General features: G+C 48.5%; 1 long non-coding RNA gene across 2 annotated transcripts; it reads right to left on the reverse strand.

Annotated features, from left to right (window-relative positions):
- Window positions 1–13,325: 13,325 nt before the first annotated feature.
- LOC103170529 lies at window positions 13,326–23,896 on the reverse strand. Of its 2 annotated transcripts, none has more exons than XR_486250.2 (3): window positions 23,657–23,896; window positions 15,626–15,769; window positions 13,326–13,455 (listed from the first exon to the last, which is right to left on the reverse strand). It is a non-coding gene; the product is annotated as an uncharacterized LOC103170529 (long non-coding RNA). The 2 variants fall into 2 exon arrangements; XR_003765060.1 differs by having other exon boundaries at window positions 23,432–23,896.
- Between the last annotated feature and the right edge of the window lie 1,264 nt (window positions 23,897–25,160).

A 25,160-nucleotide genomic window follows, 5' to 3' on the forward strand; every position in this document is an offset into this window, starting at 1 on the left:
TTGGGCGAGTCACTTCACTTTCCTGGGCCTCACTTACCTCATCTGTAAAGTGGGGATTCAGACTCTGCATCTCATGTGGGTCAGAGACTGTGACCGACCCGATTAGCTTTGTATCTACACCAGAGCTCGGTAGAGTGTCTGGTACATAGTAAACGCTTAACAAATACCATGGCAAAAAAAAATAAAAAGCCCCTCAAAAGCATGTCTCAATGTTCCCCTTGGATTCTGCTGCTGAATGCTGAATTCAAAGCAATAATAATTGGGTTATTCGTTAAGCGTTTAATATGAGCCACGTACTGTCCTAAGCGCTGGGGTGGATGCAAGATGATCATGTCAGGCATAGTCTTTGTCCCGTCAGTCTAGCAGAGAGGGAGAACACATTTAATTCCCATTTTACAGATGAGGAGACGGCGGCACAGAGAAGAGAAGTGACTTTCCCAAAGTCAGACGGCAGGCAAATGGCCCAGCCGGGATAAGGACCCGGGTCCCCTGACGCTCAGGGCCCAGCTCTTTTCACTGGGCCACCCTACTATTCTAGAGAAAGAATTTTCTGAACACAGAGTTAGCCCAGTTCAGTGCAGGCTTTCATTTGGCAAGTAACCAGTGGCCGTCGGCCCTATTCTTGGTAGCCTGACATTCGCCCTCTCCCTCGTCCTCCCTGCCCCTCTTCCCGCCGCCCCTCTTCCTTTTCACAAGCACGTGGTGTCCTTTGAAGCCCACTACGGGCCCGATATGCCTAGACCCAAGAGCGCCGAGTCCTAGGAAAATAATAATAATTATTATTATGGTATTGGTTAAGCTCCTACTATATGCAAAGCACCGTCCTAAGCTCTGTGTGGATACAAGCAAAGAGTCAGGGACCACTGATTCTAATGATGACGGCTTTTATGAAGCACTTACTGGGTGCCAAGCCATTTTAAATGCAATCCCTCTCCCGCATGGGGCTCACGGTCTAAGCAGGAGGAATGAATCCCCATTTTACAGGTAAGGAAAGTGAGGCACAGAGCAGTTCAATGACTTACCTACAAGCACCCAGAAGTCAAATCACAAAGCTGGGACTAGACCCCAGGTCTGCTGACTCCAAATCTGGTGCTTTCCCACTCTGAGTTCTCGTGACCTTTTCCTCAGTTTCCTCATCAGTAAAATGAGGAATTAAATACTTATTCTCCTTCCTTTAGACTGCGAGTCTAAAGGATTGTGTCTGACCTGATTATATTTTATTCATCCCAGTGCTTAGTACGTAGTAAGCACTTTATACAGGCTGCGGTTATGCTGTAAGTCCTGCCGGCCTGGATAAAGACAGAGGGAACGAGATCACGGTTCGGAAGAATTCAACCCCATTCTTTTTCGGAACTTTTCTCCGGCAGATAAGACGGTCTCAGCTCTAAACATGAGCCCTAAAGTCGCTTAGATTATTTTTTTATTTTATGTGGCAATCATTTCTTAGCATCGCCAAGTAAGGCTGCATTCACATAATGGCCATCAGCCAAAGAGTAGTGTTTGTTTTTCCAAGTTATCTCTGCTTTCTCTCCGTCCCAAAGCATCTTTTTGTTTGTCTCGGAGAATCTGTATTCCCCACACAAACCAAAACATTCTGGCCACTTTCATAATTGATGACCTTCTCAATCTTGCGCTCTTAGCGGGCTACTGTTTTCTCTTGGCCTATGACTCCGGCTAGTTTTCTGGAGTCTCTGAGTCTCTCTGCTGCCTTCCACTAAGCAGCCCCATTTTGAGCCAACTAGGGAATCGTGCTGCCACAAAACTTTGACCCGTTTTCTCTCTTTCGTCAGCCAGTCGATCGATGGTATTTATCGAGTGTTTACCGTGTGCAGAGCACTGTACCAAACGCTTGGGAGCGTACAACAGAGCTGGGAGACCGTTGTCGTCGTCTTCTCCTTCTCTGTTAAGCGCTTACTAAGCGCCAGGCACCCAGCTACGCACTGGGGTAGGTACGGGCTAATCGGGTTGGTCCCAGTCTATGTCCCATTCGCAGTTCAAGGGGAAAGGAGAAGAGGTATTGAATGCCAAGCAGCGTGGCTCAGTGGAAAGAGGCCGGGCTTGGGAGTCAGAGGTCATGGGTTCGAATCCCAGCTCTGCCACTTGTCAGCCGTGTGACTGTGGGCGAGTCACTTCACTTCTCTGTGCCTCAGCGACCTCATCCGTAAAATGGGGATTAACCGTGAGCCTCACGTGGGACGACCTGATTCCCCCGTATCTCCCCCAGCGCTGAGAACAGTGCTCTGCACATAGTAAGCGCTTAACAAATACCAACCTCATTATCATTTTACAAATGAGGAAACTGAGGAATAGGGAAGTTAGGTGACTCCCCCAAGGTCACACAGCAGGCAAGTGGCAGAGCCGGGATTAGAACCCAGGTCCTCTGATTCCAAGATCCGTGCTCTTTCCACTAAGCCACACCGCTTCCCTCCTTCTTGCCGCCACTCCGTGCTTTGTGCGTATGAAGTTGGTTCCATCTGAGCACTTCAGTGGCTTCTAGCCACCCAAACGTGGTGGCCACACGACTCCCATCTAGAAACAGGATGGGTACCCTATTTACTCTCTTAACTGCCCCCATTTTCCATTATTTTTGCAACCTCAAAACAGGGAAAAGCCTGCTGCAATTCTAACAGTGAAGGGAGCAGGACGATGGAGGAGGAAAGAAAAAAACTAAAGAAAGCAAAGAGGAGAGGAGAAAGACGGCAGTTAGACTGCACTTGAGCTTGCTTCATTTCATTTACACTCTCTCAAGGGTTGCATGTGATAGATACTCCATGAATAGTCCTCCAACTCCTGCTGCTTTATCAGAGGTCTCATCTGTCTTCTCCTAGTGTCCAGAACCAAGGCGATTTCCAAGAGCTTAGTTCAGTGCTCTGCACCCAGTAAGCACTCAATAAATATGAATGAATGAATGACTGAATATCCCCATCTGTCGTGTCACCTTTTCCTCCTTCTGCGCCTCCTCCTCCTCTCTCAGAGCATGTCAATCACTGACTACAATTTTGTGGTACAAAAAAGAATCTATCTTCTCAAAAATCAGGGTGGGATGGTGAAGCAGAGAAGACAACTAATGCCATCCTCCTCACTGTGGGGTAGATAGATAAATAAAAGAGAGAGAGAGAGGAAGGAAGAGATAGATAGATAGGAGAGAGAGAGAGATGGAGAGATATAGATAGAGATAGATAGATAGATATAGATAGATAGATAGATAGATAGATAGAGAGATAGAGAGATAGAGAGATAGAGAGATAGAGAGATAGATAGATAGAGATAGATCTTCTAAGTCACTGACGACCCCTTGTCCATATCCTGCCTCTGGCCTGGAACTCCCTTCCGTTCATATCCGACAGATGATCGCTCTCCCCAACTTTCATTCATTCATCCATTCATTCGTGTTTATTGAGCACTTACAGCGTGCAGAGCACCGTCCTAAGCAGTCGGGAGAGCACAAAACAACAGTAAACAGTGACATTCCCTGCCCACAGTGAGTTTCCTGTCTTGTAAGCCTTATAGAGGCAAATCTCCTCCAAAGACGTCTTCCCTGACGAAACCCTCGTTTTCTCTTCTTCCGCTCCCTTCTGCGAAACCCTTGCAGTTAGATTTGCACCCTTTATTCACACCACCCTCAACACAACAGCACTAATGTGCACCTGCATTTTTTATTTCTTTATAACGATGCCTGTCTCCCTCTCTAGCCTGTAAGTTCTTTGCGGGTAGGGTATTCTACAAACTCTACTGGTGTGTGTCTACGACCTCTGTTGCACTGCACTCAACCAAACGTTTAACAAAGTGTTTCAGACATAGGAAGAAACAAATATGAGTGATTATTTGCTCAGACAGTACAGTGCTCTCCCTACGGTAAACACTAAATACAAATTGTTTGATTATTCTCTCTCAAACACTTAGTACAGTGCTCTGCATACAACAGCACTAAAGAAAAACATTTACTTAATTATCCTCTCTCGAACAGTACAGTGCTCTGCCCACAGTAAGCGCTAAATAAATAGGATCGATCCACTGATTATTCCCTCGAGCATTTAGGACAGTGCTCTGCGTACGGCAAACGCTCAACAAATAAGATCCCTCGATCGATTGATTGAACTCTAAGTAAATTCAGTAAAAATCCTCTGAGGTATCGGCGTATCCCTGGAGGTCTTCAGCTTTGGCATGTTTCCCCCTCCCAGTATCGATTTCACACTCCATTCATTCCGCTGTAGTTATTGAGCACTTAATGCATGCAGAGCACTGTACTAAGTGCTTGGGAGAGTTCAGTACGGCAATAATCAGTCACATTCCCTGCCCACAATGAGCTTACAGTCTACAGAGGGGGACACAGGCTTCAGTACAGATAAATGAAATAACTTCAGCGTCTAAAGACCCCCACTCCTGGAGTGTTGCACAGGCCCAGAGAGAGTAGCAGCCACCTCAAAGACTCCTTCCCACTTTGCCCATAAGATGGCGGGAAATTGTGGCCATCACCAGTCAGTGACTGGAGCACCGTTGCAAACTCCAAGCAGCAATGAAGATCTCGCAGAAGGCAGGATTATGTGTGGATCCACCAGCCGGTATTTGCTAAAGGCTGTCTGAAGTGTTGGCGGGCTGTGTGTAGTGAAACGGTGGTTTTGGCCACATACCTGGGAGATAAGCTCGTTCAAACCCAAGCCACCACCACAAAAACAAACCGACGGCAACGAAGCCCCAAAAATGTGATCGATGATTGGCTGCCTCGCAGGATCCTTTCAATCAGTCGACCAATGGCACTGATCGAGCGCCTACCGTGCGCAAAGTGCTTGGGAGAGTACGTTCTAACAGAGTTGGAGCCCATTCATTGATTCATTCATTCAAACGTATTTATTGAGCACTTGCTGCGTGCAGAGCACCGTACTAAGCTCTTGGGAGAGTACAATATAGCCATAAACAGACACATTCTCTGCCCACGGTGACCTTACAGTCTAGAGGGGGAGACAGACAAACATTAATATGAATAAATAAATTACAGATGTGTACTTAGGTGCTATAGGGCTGAAAGGAGGGATGAATAAAGGGAGTAAGTCCGGGAGACGCAGAAGGGAGCGTAAGAGGAAAGGAGGGCTTAGGGAAGGCCTCTTGAAGGAGGTGTATCTGTCAGTAAAACTTCGCAGGGGGGGAGAGAAATGATCCATTCATCATCCGAGGAGGTTTCCGTGGTCTCCTAGATCCCAGCACCCCCCCCCCCCCCTTCTGTTCCTAAGGGGTGATTTTTGTCTGCTGATCACCCAGTCAATCATTCCGTCAACGGCAGTGGAGGGCCTGAGCCGGGCAGTGCTCTCTACTATGGCCTTGAGAGATCATAACATAGTTCATCAGTATGGCCCCTGCCCTTGAAGAGCTATGATATTTGTTAAACACTGACTATGTACCAGAGCTGAGGTAGATACAAGATAATCGGGCTGGACACAGTCCCTGTCAATAGCATTTCTATTTATTGAGCACTCACTGTGTTCAGAGCACTGTACTCAGCGCTTGGAACGTATAATTCGGCGACAGATAGAGACGATCCCTGCCCAGTGACGGGCTCACTGTCCCACATAAGGTTCACAGTCTTAATCCTCATCGGACAGATGACGGAACTGAGGCACAGAGGATGTAAGTTACTTGCCCAGGGTCACACAGCATTCAGTGGCAAAGACAGGATTAGAACCCAGGTCCTCTGACTCCCAGACCTGTGCTCTGTCCGCTAGGCCCCACGGGTTCTCCTTTCCGCTTCGACATCCCTCCCGCCTTCAGGTATGCTCACCTTAACTCGAATGTCTCTCATCTGATCTGCCGAACAGAAAGCCTCGCTCATGTATGAGCCTCCAGTTGCTCCAAGGAGATGTTGGGGCATCCAGATGCTCTGGGCAAGGTAACTGGGATATCCCCCACACAAATAATAATAATTGCAATATTGGTAAAGTGCTAAGCGCTGGGATAGATACAAACTAATGAGGTCGCACACAGTCTCTGTTCCACGTGGGGCTCACAGTCTTAATGATGAGGTGAGGCCCGGAGAAGTGAAGTAACTTGCCCAAGGTCGCCCGGCAGAGAACGGATGGAGCTGACATTAGAACTCAGGTCCTTCTGACTCCCAGGCTCGACCTCTATCCACTAGGCCTTGCTTTTCAGTATCTAAATCTTCAAGGGCTGTCTCATCAGGGTCAATTTCCCACAGGCAGACCTGCAATTAGACTCCATTCCACAGCGCTTACGTGATCCCAAGCCCTAAAGGAAGTAGAAATGACACTGTAAGTCTCTCCATCACCCCACCTCCCCCTCACCCAGTCCTCCTCCCCAGGGAAGCAATGTGACCTACTAGAAAGGGCAGTGGCCCAGGACTCGAAGGACCCGAGTTTTAGTTCTGACTCCACCGTCCACCTGCTGCGTGACCTTGCGCAAGTCACTTGGCTCCTCTCTGTCACAGTTTCCTCAACCGTGAAATGCGACTCTTGTCTCTCCCCCTTAGACCGTGAGTCCCGTATGGATATTTCGCAACCATCCCGGTGCTTGGTACAGTGCTTGGCACATAGTAAACACTTGACAAATACCACAGCTATGTATAATGGTCTACTGTTTACTTTTCCCAGCTCCCATCCTCTTGGATGGCCCTCCGGCCGGCTCCGACCGGCAACGGCCGACTCATCCCGGACGCCTGTGGAGGCTCGCCGGCGTCTGGAAGCTCCCCACCACCCCCCCCCCCCCCGGTTCAGAGGTTCGTCTAGAGTTTGCTGCGGCTGTTGCCATCCTGGGGTTCTCCGGTCCCCGGTGATCCAGACCACCCCACCTCCGTGGAAGAGTCTCCACGGCCCTGGCAAATGACCCTCGGGCCCTCTCTCTGGCCAGCTCTGACCTCTCCCCTGCCTTCTCACGCCCGCCTCCCTCCTTCCCTCCTTCCCCAGCAAAAGGAGCTCAGCAGCCTGGCCTTGGGAATAAACCCAAACCCGGCTGTCAGAAGGATCTGGGTTCTAATCCCAGCTCTGCCATTTGTTTGCCGTGTGACTTCGGGCCACTCACTTCACTTCTCTGTGGGACAGGGACCGTGTCCAACCTGCTAACCCTTTATCTTCCCCACTGCTTCGTACAGTGTCTGGGACATAAGTGAGCATTTAACAAATACCATAAAAAAGTTAGTAGAGAGCTCTGCACAAAGAAAGCACTCAGTTAATACCATTTATTAATTGCCTGATGAACTGCTTGCTGGCAGTGACTGGCTTCTCTGCCTTGGAAGGATTAATAAGTTTCATTCTAAAGAGCCCAAGTCTTGCAAACACCCACAGGTTCACCGTGTCCCGCGAGAACTGCCCGATGAAAACTGCATTTGTCAGGGTTGAAAAAAAAGCTGTGTTTTAATGACGAGCAAACCACCAACCGAAAAGTTTGAGTTTTGAAAATTTCTTCCTTCCTCTTGGTAGCGGACAGCTGAGAGAAGGTGCCTGTATTTCCCCTAACGCTAACCTCACAATGCCTGTTAATTAATCGGGGCAGATTTCCCTCTTCCTTCTCGGTACAGTCTGCCGGGGTTATTTGGGGTGTTTCCTCCTGTCTCCCCCAAATCCAGAATTGCAGACCGGAAGCTAAAAGAGTCGTAAGTCTGAAACTGAGGTTGGGCGTTGGTCTGGGGTTGGATTCGAGAGAATTTCTTCAGAACTTTTTCCAAACCAGTTGCACAGAAACCCTGCATTACTAGGGGAGCTTGGTGTCGCCAGGAAAACGCTAAGTACAAAAATGGCATCTAAAGCAGCGGGGCCTGGGAGAAAGAACACGGGCCTGGAAGTCAGGGGACCTGGATTCTAATCCCGGCTCTGCCAACTGCTTGCTGTGTGACCTAAGGCAAATCGCTTCACTTCTCTGTGTCTCAGTTTCCTTAACTGTAGAATGGGGATATTTGTGTTCCCTCCTACTTAGATTCTGAGTCCCATGCAGAACAGGGACTGTGTCCAACCTAAGTAACCCGTACTTTCCCCTGCGCTTAGAACAGTGTTCGACACATAGTAAGCACTTAATGGATACCATAAAAATGGATACGTCGGATGAACGATCATACCCGTCCGAAGAGGCAGACGCGGCGTCTCAGATGGAAGTGAAATGGAAAGAAATCACTTTTTAACCTAGCAAACAGGCAGTCAGTGGTACTTGTTGAGCACTTTCCGCTTGTTGAGCGCCTGGGAGAGTTCAATATAATGATGAACGGACACATTCCCCGCCTACAACGAGCTTACCATCTAGATCCGAAACCCCAAGAGAACACAGTCGCACGGAGAAGGGTAAAAACTACCTCCTGAAGCCAGGGTATAGCAGGGAATACATGAGAAGTCGCACGGCCTAGTGGGTAGAACGGAGGCCTGGGAGCCGGAAGACCTGGGTTCTAATCTCAACTCTGCCACCTGTGTGACCTTGAGCAAGTCACTTCACCTCTCCCTGTCTCAGTCACCCCACCTAGAAAACGGAGATCGACGGTGAGCCCCACGCGGGACACGGACCGGGACCAGCTCGATCAGTACGTATCCACCCAGCGGTTAGTACGCTGGTGCGTAATAAGCACCTGACGGGTACCTGGAAAACAAAAATCGTGAGCGAGGGTAGGGAAGACCCAGCTGGAACGACATGCAAAACGAGCCCCCTCCAGGCAATGAAACGCTTCCCCTTCCAACCTCCCCAGACGATTGGAGGTGTAAAATCCCGGGTCGCCAGGACTCAGAGTCGGGACCCACTGAGATTCCCTCTTCCTCCTCTAGACTGTAACCTCGTCGTGGGCGGGAAACCTGTCTACCAACTCTGCCCTACCGTACTCTCCCAAACGTTTCCTACTGCGTCTGCCCACGTTAAGGGTTCAATAAATACCACAGATGGATTGATGGATCCTCCCAGGGAGGGAGAAGCAAAGTGGCATCAATTGACTAGGCAGCGGAACCTGCTGAGTGCTTACTGTGGGCCAAACATTGTCCTAAGCACTTGGGAGAACATGATCTGTGCCTTCAAGGAGCATACAGAGTCTAGTGGAGAGTTTACAAGCTAATGAACATGGAAAATCACTCCCTCCCTCCACCAGCTGTCCCGCTGACTCGCTTCAGCATATAATAATAATGATGATAACAATGTGCCAAGCCCTGTGCTAACTGCTAGGGTAGATACAGTCTCCCCTGGAGGCGTGGGTTCGAATCCCACCTCTGACAGCTCTTCCGTTGAGAGAAGCGGCGGAAAGAGCCCGGGCTTGGGAGTCGGAGGTCACGGGTTCCAATCCCGGCTCTGCCACTTGTCAGCTGTGTGACTGTGGGCGAGTCACTTAGCTTCTCTGGGCCTCAGTTCGCTCCGCTGGAAAATGGGGATGAAGACCGTGAGCCTCTCGTGGGACAACCTGATTACCCTGTATCTACCCCGGCGCTTAGAACAGTGCTCTGCGCATGGTCAGCGCTTAACAAATACCAACATTATTATACAGAGATACAGAGAAGCAGCGCGGTTCAGAGAAGCCGTGTGGCTCACTGGAAAGAGCACAAGCTTGGGAGTCAGAAGATGTGGGTTCCGATCCCGGCTCCGCCACTTGTCTGCTGTGTGAACTTGGGCAAGCCACTTAACTTCTCTGCACCTTAGTTCCCTCATCTGTAAAATGGGGATTAAACTGTGAGCCTCACATGGGACAACCTGATTACCTTGAATCTACCCCAGCGCTTAGAACAGTGCTCAGCACATAGTAAGCGCCTAACAAATACAATAATATATGTACAAGCCAATTGGGTTGGACACAGTCTCTGTCCCGCATGGGGCACAGTCTCCAATCCCCGTTTTACAGATGAGGTAACTGAGGCAGAGAGCAGTGAAGTGGCCTGTCCAATATCACATGGCAGACACACAATAATAATAATAATAACGTTGGTATTTGTGAAGCGCTTACTGCGTGCAGAGCACTGTTCTAAGCGCTGGGGTAGATACAGGGCAATCAGGTTGCCCCACGTGAGGCCCACGGTCTTAATCCCCATTTTACAGATGAGGTAAATGAGGCACAGAGAAGTGAAGTGACTGGCCCACAGTCACACAGCTGACAAGTGGCAGAGTAGGGATTCGAACCCCTGACCTCTGACTCCCAAGCCCGGGCTCCTTCCACCGAGCCACGCTGCTTCTCATAATAATGATGTTGATATTTGTTAGGCGTTTACTAGGTGCCAAGCACCGTTCTAAGCTCTGGGGTAGATACCGGGTAATCAGGTTGTCCCACGTGAGGCTCACAGTCTCCAATCCCCATTTTACAGACGAGGTAACTGAGGCAGAGAGAAGTGCAGTGGCCTGTCCAATATCACACGGGAGACACATAGAGGAGGCGGGATTAGAACCCACGATCCTCTGACTCCCCGGCCCATGTCCTTTAACAAACTTAGAAATTTGGGGACTGTTTCCCCTTTCGCTCCACTGGTGCCCTTGGGAATGGAATAAAATTGGTGGCAAAAAAATCACAGTAGGAAGAGAGAGAGCCCTTGTCCACTCCTGCCTCCCCCAACTCCCTTTCCTCCTCTCTCTTCTGTTCTCTCCAGAGCCTTGCCCTGGGCAAGGTAATAATCATGGTGTTCGTTAAGTGTTTACTATGTGTCAGGCACCGTACTAAGCGCTGGGGTAGACTAATTGGGTTGGACACAGTCCCTGACCCACACAGTCTCAATCCCCATTTTACAGATGAGGTAACCGAGGCAGAGAGAAGTGAAGTGACTTGCCCAGGGTCACGCAGCCGACAGGCGTTGGAGGCAGGGGTCAGAACGCAGGTCCTTCTGACTCCCAGGCTTCGGCAGGCTACGCGGGGGCCAGGGCAAAGCGAACGTTGGCTTCCTTGGCCTGAAATATCGGGGAATTCCCCCCGCCCTCGGTACAGCTGACACACAGAAAACTAAGACACGGCCCCAGTCATATGACGCTGCCACATCTTCCTCGGTTGTCTCCGTGTTTACAGCTGCGACCGTGAGCTCGTCTACCCACTCTGTAATATCACTATACTGTACTCTCCCAAGCGCTCAGTCCGGTGCTCTGCCCTCAATAAGCACTCAGTAAACGCCATCGATAAGATTGAACGGAGTGGAGGAGGAGTCTCGGACTTTCAAACCCGCGGCCTTCCTACCGAACTGCTCCAGCCTTGGGGGGATCCTCTGCCGATTCTCCCGGTTTCCCCAGAGTGCTGGGATTGCCTTCTCGTCCTCTCTGCTTCTTTGTCTCCCGGGGCCCCGGATTTGCGCTAGACGATGACCGCAGGCCTTAGCGTGCAAAACATTAACAGAAATGGCATAAGGTGAGGTCAAACAATCACGACAGGGAAAAGCAACAGCACCCTGTGATCTCACTTTGCCTCCGAGAGGAGAATCCCGTGATCGGTTCGTGACCCGCTTGTGCTGTGAAAAAATAGTGGATATGGGACTGCTTAATTTCTGCCACCTGTCGGAGTTTTCATTCCAAAAGAAACCACATGATAGAAGCTTCTTCGGGAACAGAAACCCAGTCAGCCAAGCCGGACAGCGTACGTGTCTTCTGCCTCGACGCCTGCCCTGCTCGATAATTTTCATTAAAATAAGTTGTCTTTTTTTCCTGGAACAAAAGATTTTAACTACGGCATCTGTAATGTACTTACTGTATGCCAGGCGCCCTGCCGAGCCCCGGGGCAGATACAGGCAAATCGGTTTGGCCACATTCCGTCCCATATGGGCCTCACAGTCTCAATCCCCATTTTACAGACGAGCGAACTGAGGCCGAGAGAGGTGAAGTGACTTGCCCACGGTCATCCGGAAGACAAGCGATGGAACCAGATTAGAATCCAGGACCTTCTGACTCCCGGGCCTGGGCTCTATCCACTACACCATTCTGCTTCTCCAACCCCTTGGATGGGCAGCCGTGTTGAGCTCTGCGCAAAGCAAGCCGAAGAGTTTCCTTCTTCGTAACGTGGGCTACGGAGGCCTTGGCACTGGTTTTCTCCACAGGCCCGCCTCCACTGATCACTCAGGTAACCAGGAGTGTCTATTGCGACTCTCTTGTTTGCAGAGAGTTGTTCTACTCACATGGGAGAGCACAATAAAGTTGGCAGACCAATCTCTGCCTCTTCTCATTAGGAAGCGAATGACAAATCAGTGGAGGGATCACATTTACGGAGCACCTACTAAGTGCAAAGCACTGCTTGGGAGAATACAACGTAGCAGAGTCGGTAGACACGTTCCCCGCCCAGAAGGAGCTTATCGCGAGCTGTAGTTTGGATAAGGTAAAAAAAAATATCACCAGCTTCCAAATGAAGAAATCCCCGTTAGACTGTCAGGCTTCTTGAGGGCGTGGATGTGGATAAATCTACCGGATAATCGATGAGAGTGGATAACTCTACTGGACTCTCACACCTGCTCTGCGCAAAGTAAGTGTCGATCAATACTACTGATTGATTCACTGACGCATCTCTAGAAGGGGATGGATAACTCATGTAAGCCTGATAGCTACTAGAGAGGAGCAGGGTGGCCTAGTGGAAAGACCGTGGACCAGGGAGTCAAAGGACCTAGATTCTAAGAGCGGCACCACCACATGCCTGCTGTGTGACCGTGGGCAACTTACTTAACTTCTCCGTGCCTCGATTACCTCATCTGAAAAACGGGTAATCAATACCCGCTCTCCCTCCTACTTAGTTGTGCTTTCCCTCTAGACTGTAAGATCACTGCGGGGGGAAATGTCTCTACCGACTCTGTTGTTCTGTACTCTTCCAAGCACTTACTACCGTACTCCGCACACAGTAAGAACTCCAGAAATATGATTGACTGATTAAGCCCTGTGTGGGACAGGGACCGTGTCTGCCCTGATTATCTTGTATCTTCCCCAGGACTTGGAACAGTGCTTGTCACAGTCACACGGAAAGGGCTTTAATATCAAATATCTCATCTCCCATTCAGTTTCCCTCTCCACCGCAACTTCAACAGTTCCTCGTCACCTAAGCATTTGAGGGTTCACCCTTCAAACACTTGGGTAATCGCCTCACCTTCTTCCCATCCACATATCTTTAAACACAGTTGCTTCCTACTTTATTATACTTCATTTACTGATTATACTTTACCTCTACTTTAATATAGGGTCTGTCTACTACTCTAGACTGTAAGCTCCTTGAGAGCAGGAAATATGCCTACCAGCTCTGTTGGACTCTCTCAAGCGGTCATCGCAGTGCTCTGCACAAGGTAAGTACTCAATCGATCAATGGTATTTACTGAGCACTTCAGTAAATGTTCTTGATTGCCTGATTGAAGGGAGAGGTGAACTTGAACATACGGGTAAAAACACATCCTTTCCCCCCCAAAATGACAACTCAGTACCGATCCATCAGTCAATCAATGATATTTATTGAACACTTAGTCGATAAATATTATTGATTTGTTGATTGATAAGCCGCAGTCGGGAGCCTTCTTGATGTTTCCCTTCTTCGTCGACCTTGTTTTGTATGCGACTCTGCAGTAGGAAAAGGGGAGAGGTGAATTTAGAGGTAACTAGCCAAAGCATTTGCAAAAATACATCCTTAACATCCTTTCTCCCCCAAAAATGACAACCCACTGTCAGTCAATCCATCGACGGCAATTGTTGAGCACTTACTAGGTGCATAGTACTGTACTAAGCACTGGGATATCTGTAATTATATTTACTTAAAATGATGCCTGTTTTCTTGTACTGATGTCTGTCTTCCCCCTCCTATTTCCGCCACCTCCCCGGCAGAATGTGAGTTCACTGTGGGCAGGGATTGTCCTTCTTCATTGCTGTATTGTACTTTCCCAAGTGCTTAGTACAGTGCTCTGCACACAGTAAGCGCTAAATAAATATGACTGAACGAATGAATGAGAGTAATAATGTCGGTATTGGTATTTGTTAAGCGCTTACTATGTGCAGAGCACTGTTCTAAGCCCTGGGGTAGAGACAGGGTAATCAGGTGGTCCCACGTGAGGCTCACAGTTAAACCTCATTTTACAGATGAGGTAACTGAGGCCCAGAGAAGTTAAGTGACTTGCCCACAGTCACACAGCTAAGAGGCAGAGCCGGGAGTCGAACCCACGGCCTCTGACTCTGAAGCCCAGGCTCTCTCCACTGAGCCACGCTGAGTAGGTAGACATGATCCCTGTCCTCAAAGAGCTCGTAGATTAGAGGGGGAGGCAGACGCTAAAATAAATTACAGAGGGAAAAGTATATTAAGTCTTGAGGGGTTGGAGTGAAAATGAAAGTGCTCACAGGGATCAGATCCAAATGCATAGGTGAAATGGAATCTGAGGGGGAAATAGGGGAAGTGAAGCTTAATCTTGGAGGAAACGTGATTTTTAGCAGGGCTTTGAGGATGGGAAGAGCAGTGGCCTAACAGATATGACTGGAAGGGAGTTTCATGCCAGAGGAAGGATGAGGGCAAGGGGTCGGTGATGAGAAAGGCAGGATCAAGGTACAGTGATTAGGTTGGTGTTACAGGAGTGGAGTGTGCTGGTTGGGTTGTAGTAGGCAATCAGTGAGGTGAGGTAGGAGGGAGAGAGTGGGTACAGTGACAATCTGTCAGCTGCATCTCGGGAAAAGGCCGGTGAAGTAGAGCTCGGATGGATTGGCCGATAGCGTCTGATTCAAAACCGAAGGTAGTCTAAAAACTGCACTCCCTCAAAACTGAAAATCAAAATCAACCCAGCTCCAAAAGTCAGCCGGTCATCGGTGACCTTACGGTACCTGTTTCGAGGGGATTTTCTGGTTTTTCATTTCATTTTTCAGGAACTTTGGACAATCCAGTTGGAGATTACTTTGAATTTAGTTCCTCTATATTTGACAGTTGGGATCCCTGACACTCCGAAGAACTTTAACTCAACTCTGTTTTGTGTCATTACACTTCGGGTGGCTCCTGGAGTTGAAACTCTTTCTTCTAGGGCAGTGGGGAGGAGGGAAAAATCATTAAGCTCGATGTTTTGGAAATCATTCCCAAGGCCATGATTCATTTAAGAGATATTTTTAAACTTTCCTGATCCTTTTTTTCAAGATCTCCCAGCACTGTCAAGGAGCATTCCCACTGAGAGGTTTTGGGGATGGTGTTTTAGCATCCAACTGATGGCAACAGAGAGACCCAGCAAAAGAAATGCAGATTTTCAGTGTTTAAAATGGGAACCAAAATGTGAGGAAGTGACTCCCTCTTAGTCAGAGCAAAACAGACTTGGCTATTGTGAGACTGAATAGAAATTCAGCAAAAGCAGAGTGGCCTAGTGATAAGATCAGGCCTGGGATCAGAGGACCTGGGTTCTAATCCCAGCTCTGCCGCCTGTGTGCTGTGTGACCTTGAGCCTGTCGCTTAACTTCTCTGAGCCAAAGTGACCTCAGTGGTAAAATGAGGATTAAGTCTGTGAGCCCTATGTGGGACAGGGACTGTGTCCAACCCGATTACCTCCCTTAGGACTTAGCACAGTGTCTGGACATGGTAAATGCTTACCAAATACCATTTCAAATAATAATAATGATAAACTGATTACGAAGTCACCCCTCCTGACTCTTTCCCCCTTCACTGCTCTTCCCTTTAGCTCTTTTTGATGTTTTCGGCGTTCTGACTTCTATTTCCTTCCTGCAGGCATGGAGATTCTGTTTAGTAAGAAGAAAACCAGCATTCACTTACAGCTGAAAGAACGAAAAGGCCGCAGAGCGCTAACAGCTGTGAGTTCCTGTTCGCCCCGAGCCTCACGTCTGACGTAGACTTGCTGTATTTTGAATTTCTACATCTGAGATTCGCTTGCAGAGAGGAAATGGGCTTGCACAAAATCTGGAGGAGAGCAAAAACAGCACCAACTGAAACATTATTCACAGAAAACAGTCACTGATCTTTCTCGTTTGAATGAATCTTGCCTCAAATACAACGGAAAGCCAATACAGCCATTTGAAACTAACCCCAGACCCGTGGGTGCCGACTCTAATTTTCAGTAGACAGGATTCTTATAAAGGGAAAGGTAACAGTTTGGGGGGTTTAGATGATATTTTTCAATTACTCTGTTGGCCTTGAAATCATGCCGTTATTTCATTTCATAGTTCCCCAAACTTCATCGGTTTGTTAGCAGTCACCAGCAAAGACTTCTAGATGGCTGATTTCACCTTCGTTATTCAACAAGCTGTAGAGGAACTGACAAGAAAAAAGGGAGCCTCTGGAGACCAGAACTAGGCTTCAGTTTCTCTCTTTGCAGTAGCTTTCAAGACCCTAGAGGAAAAAATTAAAAATCTGGGGATTTCAGCTGCAGCTTCTAACCAGCAGAATTTCCTAAGGGTTTTCTCCTCAACCCACCCACTCTTCCAGTTTATTTTTCTGACTAACACTCGAGAAAATCCCTTCTTGCATTCCAAAGCTGGCATGAATATATTATAAACCTCTTTAGTTGTAATCGTTTTCCACTTTTCCATCTTTCCATAGTGGAAATGCGGTACCATGTACAGTATTCTGGACATCGAGAGATTTAAAAATAGATTTTTAGAATAACATAACGTCAACCACATAATTCCCATGATTAATGTAATTAGAGAAGCAGTGTGGCCTAGAGGAAAGAGCACGGCCCCGGGAGTCAGAGGACCTGGATTCTAATCCTGACTTCGCCACCTGTCTGCTCTGTGACCTCGGGGAAGTCACTTAACAGCTTTGTGCCTCAGTTTCAGCACCTGTAAAGTGAGGATGAAATACTTGTTCTGCCTCCCTCAGACTGGGACAGGGACTGTTTTGATGATGACGATATTTGTTAGGTGCTATGTGCCGGGCACTGTTCTAAACTCTGGGGTAGATACAAGTTAAGCAGTTGGGACACAGCCCTTATCCCCCATGGGGCTCACAGTCTTAATCCCCATTTTACGGATGAGGTAACTGAGACACAGAGAAGTGAAGTGATTTGCCCCAGGTCACCCAGCGGACAGGTGGCAGAGCCGGGATGAGAAATCAGGTCCTTCCGACTCCCACGCTCGGGGTCTACCTAACAGGCCGCGCTGCTTCTCATTCCCGTTTCAATCTTCCAGTAGGTATTTACCACAGCACTTAGGATAGTACTTGTGGCTCATAATAAGCACTGAACAAACATCACAATGTTTCTTTTTCCTGTTCTCTCCCAAGCCCACGCTGCTCTGGGACTCAGTCGGGGTGTTCCTGGCAATCTGGAGATGTTTCTTTCATTTATAAATCACTAGGTCGAATCAGTCCAAAGTCAGCAACCGGCAGGGAGGGCTTTGGTTGGCCTTCGCTTCTAATCCCAGCTCCTCCACTTTATCTGCTATGTGACCTTGGGCCGGTCGCTTAACTTCTCTGGGCCTCAGTTACCTCATCTGTAAAATGGGGATTAGGACAGTGAGCCCTATGTCGGCCGGGGACTGTGTCCAACACAATCATCTTGTAGCTACTTCGGCGTTTAGTACGGTTCCTGGCACATAGTAAGAGCTTAACAAGTAATATTTAAAAATAAAGAATAATAATAATCTGGTTACAAAGTGATATGAATCACCCCAGATGACTTTTTCCCTTCCACTGTTCGTCCCTTGTGTTCTTTCTGATGCTTTCAGCCTTTGACTTCGATTTTCCTGCCTCAGGTAATTGAGGCTAAATTCCAATTAAATTGACCCTCTCTTGCTCTCCCAAGCATCATGCGTGTCCTAGTCATTCAATCGGCGTTATCCTCTAAATTTTAAGCTCGCTGTTGGCAGGAAATGTGTCTACCACTCTGCCATATTGTACTCTCCCAGGGGCCTAATACAGTGCACACAGTAAACCCTTAATAAATATGACTGATGGATGGATATAGCGAGCACTCACCGGGTGCAAATCCCTAAGCATTTGGGAGGCTACCATACGACAGAGTTGGTAGTCACATCTTCCAACCACAAGGAGCTTACAGTCTACAAGGGGAGAGAGACATTAGATTGAATTTCCAATAGTTACCTCCAAGTGCTTAGGTCAGTGCTTCGTACATAATAAGTGCCCAATGAACACCATTGATTGACAAATGCTGTGGGGCTGAGGGTGGAAGGAATATCAGAAAGATACAGATCCAAGTTCACTGATGACACAGAAGGGAGAGGGAGTGGGGGAAGTCAGGGCTTAGTCAGGGGAAGACGTCCCGGAGGAGGTGTGACTTCAATAAAGGTTTGAAGGTGGTGAGAATAGTGGTCTAGCGTATAAGGAGGGGGAGGGAGATCCAAGCCAGAGAGAGGATACAGACAAGATGTCAAGACTCAGTGCACTGACACTAAATCTGGCAATGGAGGGAGAGGTGTTGGGTACTGAGCAGTTAGTGGATGAGAGCGTATTAATAACTATAATATCCGTTGAGCATTTAGTACGTGCTGAACACTAACATGGATACAAGATAACAATAAGAATAATGGTACTTGTTAAGTGCTTACTATGTGATCAGCACCGTTTTAATCGTTGGGATCGACACCAGTTGATCAGGTTGGACGCAGTCCATGGCCCAGATGGGGCTCACTGTCTTCATCCCCATTTTACAGATGACGTAACTGAGATCCAGAGGCTTGAAGCGATTTGCCCAGGGTCACGCAGCACACAGGTGGCAGAGCCGGGATCAGAAACCAAGTCCTTCTGATTCCCAGGTCCACGCTCTATCCGCTAAGCCACACTGCTCAAGGTGGGCTCGGTGCCTGTCCCTCAGGAGGCGCCCAGTCTAAGAGGAGGGAGAACGGATATTTCCTCCCCATTTCACAGAAGAGGAAACCGAGGCAGAGAGGCACTAAGTGACCTGTCCAAGGAAGTGGCAGAGCCAAGATGAGAACCCAGGTCCTCTGACTTCCAGACCGGAGGTCTTTCCGCTCGGCTTCCTGCCTCCGGAACTCTCCTGGTGCCGCCGTGTCCAGAGGAACTGTGGCGGAGGGAGATGTGGAGAGAAGAAAGGAGCGGAATATTGTCTGTGGATAGGATGGATCTCTACCGGTCCCGTGGTTCAAGCAGTCGGGCCCACCGTTCCGTGATGTGCCCAGTGATGCGGTGGGACTGAGAAACAACCATCTCCCCTCCTCTCACTGCCTTGTGACTTCAATCGTCTCCCTCCTTTCCCCATCTCATCTCCACCCTCCAGACCAGTCCGGGAGCCATCAGAGTGGTGTGCAGTGGATCATCGGCTTAGTGGAAAGAGCACAGACCTGGGAGCCAGAGGTCGTGGGTTCTAATCCCGGCTCCGCCACTTGTCAGCTGGGTGACTTTGGGCAAGTCACTTCACTTCTCTGTGCCTCAATTACCTCATCTGTAAAAGGGGGATTAAGACTGGGAGCCCCAGGTGGGACCACCTGATAACCTTGTATCTCCCCCAGCACATAGTAAGCGCTTAACAAATGCCATCATTATGATTATTTTTACTTACTTTAAGGCAGCCTGTTGTCCAGCTGCCTTACAGACTGTCCTACAAGCTAGACAAACTCTTCCTACTGGGAAGAAGCACGGCCTAGTGGACAGAGCACGGGCCTGGGAATCAGAAGGACTTGAGTCCTAATTCCGACCTCCAATTCTCTGCTGTGTGACCTCGGGCTAATCACTTCACTTCTCTGGGCCTCAGATACCTCATCTATAAGATGGGGATTAAGACCGTGAACTCCGTGTGGGACAGGGACTGTGTCCAACCTGATTAGCTTGTACCTAACCCCAGGCCTCTGAACAGTGCTCGACCCATAGTAAGCGCTAAAGAAATACCGCGCTACCTTCATTGTAAGGCAGAATGAATGCTGTAGTAAGTGCTCGTTATTGAGTGATTGACTGATCGCTGTAGGAGCGTAGAAGTTCAGTGAGTACTCTAACTCAGAGCTCTATTCCCTGTAACGTACTCTTCTGAACTCTTAGTTCAGGGCTCTTCACGCGATAAATATTCAACACCCACCACTCAATCAACCGGTGGCATTTATTGAGTGCTTACTGTGTGCGGAGGTCTGCGTTAAGCACTTGGGAGAGTACAACAGAGTCGACAGACATGTTGACCGCCCACAAAGAGCTATAATCTAGAGATTGACTGATTGTCTTCTTCTCCGTTCCTTTTACTGAGCCAGATTGAAGGTCCACTCCCTGAAGGGGAGTTCTGTTTGCCTCTTCATAATTTCCTGCCCTTTTTGGCTCGGGAAAATCTGAAACATCAAGTTTCTCTCCCGGAAAGTAGGATGAGCCTTTTCTGAGTAGCTGCAGATGAAGAAGTCAGGTGCTGTGTAGGAGCCGATTCAAGAAATTCCCCATTGACTAAAAACCGTTCGATCCACTGTCTTCCTAGAGAGTCTTGTTGGAGATCCCCTGTAAACATTTTCCCCTCTAAGATGCTGCTCTTCAGAAACCATGAATCACGCTGTATCCTTTCCTAAAAGAAAATCCATTCTCGAAAGGTTGCATTTTGTCCGATGACGCTGACTCTCAAGCCGGGTCAAATTTTGACGGCCTCAAGTTTCCAGGGCTTCTGTGTTTTCCCTGATCTAAACCAATGGTCGGCAACAGATGGGACTCGTAAAGCCGCCAGGGCAGTTCTCAGATAGATCCGCAAAATGAGCCCCCGTGGATAGATTTGTTCTGTGGTATTAGACTCGTAGCCGGCTCCAAGACCGCAGTGCAATGGGGCCAAGAGGCCTGCTGACATCACACATCCTATCCCGACTCTATTACCGCGTCAGCCTCCTTGCTGACATCCCTGCCTCCCATCTTTCCCCATTCCAGTCCATGCTTCATTCTGCGCCCAGATCATTTTCCAACAGAAACGTTCAGTTCGCGTTTCCCCACTCCTCGAGAGCCTCCAGGGGTTGCCCATCCACTTCCGCCTCAACAAGAAGCTCCTTAACAGAGGTTTTAAAGCCCTCGATCTCCTTGCCCCTTCCTACCTCATTTCGCTGCTCTTCCATTACAACCCAGCCTGCACACTTGGCTCCTCTAGTGACAACCCAATCACTGTATCTTGTCTATCTTGCCGCTGACCTCTCGCCCACATTCTACCTCTGTTCGGGAACGACCTCCCTCCTCAAATCCGCCGGACAATGACTCTCCCCCACTTCAAAGCCTAACTGAAGGCGCATCGCCTCCAAGAGATTGTACCTTCCCAACCACAAGGATATTGTGAGATCAAGACACACATCCAGCCCAACCACACGTTTTCTCCCCACCCACAACCTCCCCTTTGTAGACAAGTACCTTCTCTCTCCTACCCCGTCCCACACAGACTCATAATCCAATCAGTTTACCGCGTCCAATCGCCAAGCACTCGGTATCTGCCAACGTGAATCAAGCAGGGTTTTCCTAATTTCATTTCCTGGAACTCTTCATTTCATGGTTTGCTCTACTGGCTTTCTATCTTTTCTTTTGTTCTTTGTATTTCTTCAATCAGTGTTATTTATTCATTCCTTCAATCGTATTTATTGAGCGCTCTCTATGTGCAGAGCACTATACTAAGCGCTCGGAATGTACAATTCTGCAATTTATTGAGCGCTTACTGCATGCAGAGCACTGAACTAAGTGCTTGGGAGAGTACACTATAATAGAATTCATAGATAGGTTCCCTGTCGACAATTTTACAGTTGGAAGGGGACACAGGCATCATTATAAGTAAATAGTTAATAATATATCATTTATAGATACATACATAAGTTCTGTGAGGCTGTGTGGAGTGAATATCAAGTAGCCAAAGGTCACAGATCCAAGTGCAGAGATGACTCTGAAGGGAGAGCCAGGGAAAAGAGGGCTTAATCGGGGAAGGCCTCCTAGAGGAGATGTGACTTTACTGATTCATTCAATCATATTATTGAGCCTTTACTATGTGCAGAACACTGCACTGAGCACTTGGAAAGTACAATTTGGCAGCAAAGAGAAACAATCCCTACCCAACAACGGGCCTACCTTTGCTTTCATTTTTCTTTTTTTTTATTTTTGCTTCATTTCGGCCACGCAATCCATTCCTTAAGCAGTCATTTTAAGCCACAGAGCAAAGTGGGCGCTTTAGCTAGTATTCAGGACTCAGCTTTCTAGTGCGCTGCAATTTTCCCAGCTAGGAAATGGAAATAGCTGATGTGAGGAAGGATGAACGGTAGAGGAGCAGCATAGAAAATTGAGGACTTTTACCCCTCTCTCCACTTCCCTCCCCTCAGCCTTTCTGACTGCAAGTCCTATTGGAGTGTGAAGAATGGTGGGTTTTTTTCCCGCGTTATTCAGTAAAGTGTTCAACAGATGCAATAAATAGTAATAATAATAATAATATCTAGTAATGCAATGAGCATACACACCTGTTTGTGGTGAGTATGTGTGTGTGTTGTGTGTGAGCACATTTTGGCCTGTGTGGACAAGTTTTTTAATCTAATACATCTGCATAGGTGGTTAGGTTTGTGTTCCAATACCATGTATATGAGTATGTGTGTGCTTAGGGACGTGTAGACCTGTTTTTTTAATCTGGTAGATTTGCATAGGTGGTTAGGTTGGTGTTCCAGTGTATGTGTGTGTATTTGTGTGTGCTGAGACTATGCAAATGTTTAGTGTGGGAAGCCTGGCAGGGACACCTCCTGGAACCAATGTTTGTACTTCATTTTTCTTTCTCTTTAGGGGAATCGTCAGGTTTGATGGACTGGAGAGGCAGAGTTTGGCCGGGCCCGGGAAAGCTCAGGGAGCCGTCGGGGGGCCGGGCGGTCACAGGCTGGGCGGGGAAGGGCCCATTGTCAGTGGCAGGCTGGGGCCTCAGGTGCTGGAGAATGCCATCCCAGAGGGCTGCCGGGAAATGGCGTCCAAGATGGCTCCTTGGAAAGGCTCCCGGGAAGATGCTACGCTGGGAGACGGAAAGGTGGGAGCGAGTCGCCATTGGTTGGGTTCTCGCTGCCCCTGCGTGGCGGAAGAGGAAGCGGTGTGGCCTATTGGAGAGACCTCATGTCTGGGAGCTAGAAGGGCCTGGGTTCTAATCCCGCCACTGCCAATTGCTTGCTGTGTGACCTCGGGAAAGTCACTTCACTTCTTTGTGCCTCAGTTTCCTCCACTGTAAAAATTGGGAATACCGGTTCTCCCTCTTACTTAGACTGTGAGCCCCACGCGGGATGAGGACTCTCTCTGGCTTAATTAATTTGTATCTCTCCCAGCGCTTAGAGTTTTGTATGACACACAGATGGTGCTTAACAAATATGATGAGATAAAGGATGAGGTGAGACGGGAAGGGACAAAGGAGGAGGAGGAGGATGCCCCACAAATAAGACCATGTCTGACCCATGTTTGGCTCATTTGGCACGGGGCACCTGACCCTGAAGATCGCTCCAGGGACCCCGTCCGGCCAGGTGGGCAGAAGCACTTCCTCCGGCAGATGCCGGCACACCTAAGCGGCCAGAGCGCTCCGGTCGCTCTCCGGACCGGCCGCTAGCCTCCAGCCGAGCCGGGAGTCGGCCACCGGAATAGGGCTTGGCAGCAAAGGGGATCACCTTTTCCCGCAGCTCTACGGCAGAGGGGTCAGCTTACCGAGCCGTGGAGGAAACTCTCTCTTTCCGAGCACCGAAAGGCTTCCCCGAACGGGGAAGCTTCCCGTTTCGGTTCTCACAGCCTTCGAGAGGCAGCCGGAGCACTGGACCAGTTTTGTCTTTTGAGAGGCTTCTCCCTGCAGACTTTTCTCGTCGTTGGCGGGGCTGTCCCCAAAATTTCAGATCCTTTCCCCGAAAAAGGCACTTCCTCAACCCCCACTGTCACCTTTTCGCATTCTTCATTCACGTTGATTTGGAAGGTACAAGAGGAAGAGGAGTAGATCATCACCGCGGGGTCGTCAGCGTCTGAAATGCTCCGGGCTAGGAGAAACAATAATAATAGTAATAGTGGTGGTATTTCTTAAGCACCGCCTATGCGCCGAGCACTGTTCTAAACACTGGGGAGGTATTTGTTGATTTTTACAGATGGGCCATAAAGTTGGAAGAAACTTCCTGGTGGATTGAAAGCGCATTCCCAAACCAATTTTTGAGGTCGCTCCTCACATCAACAAACATGGACGGTTGCCCAGGGTCAGAGAGAAAACACCACCTTGTCTTACCTTGATCATGATGTTGTATTGTATTCTCCCAAGGGCTCAATAAATACTCAGTAAATACCACTGATTGGTTGTGGGGCAAGGCACTTAATGATAACAATAATAATAATAATAATAAAATGAATAACCGTGGTAATAGTATTTACTATGTGCTAAGCACGCAGGTAGATACAATATCATCATCTCAGACCCAGTCTGCATCTCACAAAAGTCTCAAAGTCCTTGGAGAGAAAGAGAGCGAGTATCAAATCCTTATTTTCAAATGAGGAAACTGAGGTACAGAGACATTAGATGATTTAGCCAGGATCACACCGCAGGCAAGTGGCAGAGCTGGGATTGGGCCCTAGGTTCCTTGATTTTTTGAGTCCCAACGTCCTAGGTCAATCAATCAATCCCGGTTCTGCCGCTTTTCCGCTGCGTGACCTTGGCCGAATCACTTCACTTCTCTGTGCCCCTGTAAAATGGCATTCGGATCGTGAGCACCACGTGGGACAGGGACTGCGTCCAACCCAATTTGCTTGAATCCACACCAGTGCTCCATACAGTGCCTGGCACATAGTAAACACTTAACATACCATAAAAAAAAATCAATCAGTGGTATTTTTTCATTCATTCCTTCATTCAGTTGTACTTAGTGAGCGCCTACTGGGTGCAGACCACCGTACTAAGAGCTATTCAGCAATAAAGACAGACATACCCTGCCCACCACGGGCTTACAGTCTAGAATGGGGGAGACAGACATCAGAACAAGTGAAAAGGGATCAAGAGCATCAACATAAATAAATAGAATTACAGTTATATCACATCAAAACAAGTCAGCATGCATTAATATAAATAAAGAGAACTATAGATATGTACATAAATACGCAAATGCTGTGGGGCGGGGGGTAGAGCAAAGGGAGCGCGTCCGGGTGATGGGGGGGGCGGGGGGGGTTGAGGAAAAGGGGGGCTTAGTCTGGGAATAATGATGGTGTTTGTTAAGCGCTTTCTACGTACCAAACACTATTCTAAGCGCTGAGGTAGATACAAGGTAATCAGGTTGTCCCACCTGGGGCTCACAGTCTTAATCCCCATTTTACGTGAGGTAACTGAAGCACGGAGAAGTTAAGGGGCTTGCCCAGAGTCACACAGCTGATAAGTGGCGGACCCAGGATTAGAACCCACAACCTCTGA

The sequence above is a fragment of the Ornithorhynchus anatinus genome, chromosome 16 (assembly GCF_004115215.2).
Source record: "Ornithorhynchus anatinus isolate Pmale09 chromosome 16, mOrnAna1.pri.v4, whole genome shotgun sequence".
Classification (NCBI taxonomy): Eukaryota; Metazoa; Chordata; class Mammalia; order Monotremata; family Ornithorhynchidae; genus Ornithorhynchus; species Ornithorhynchus anatinus.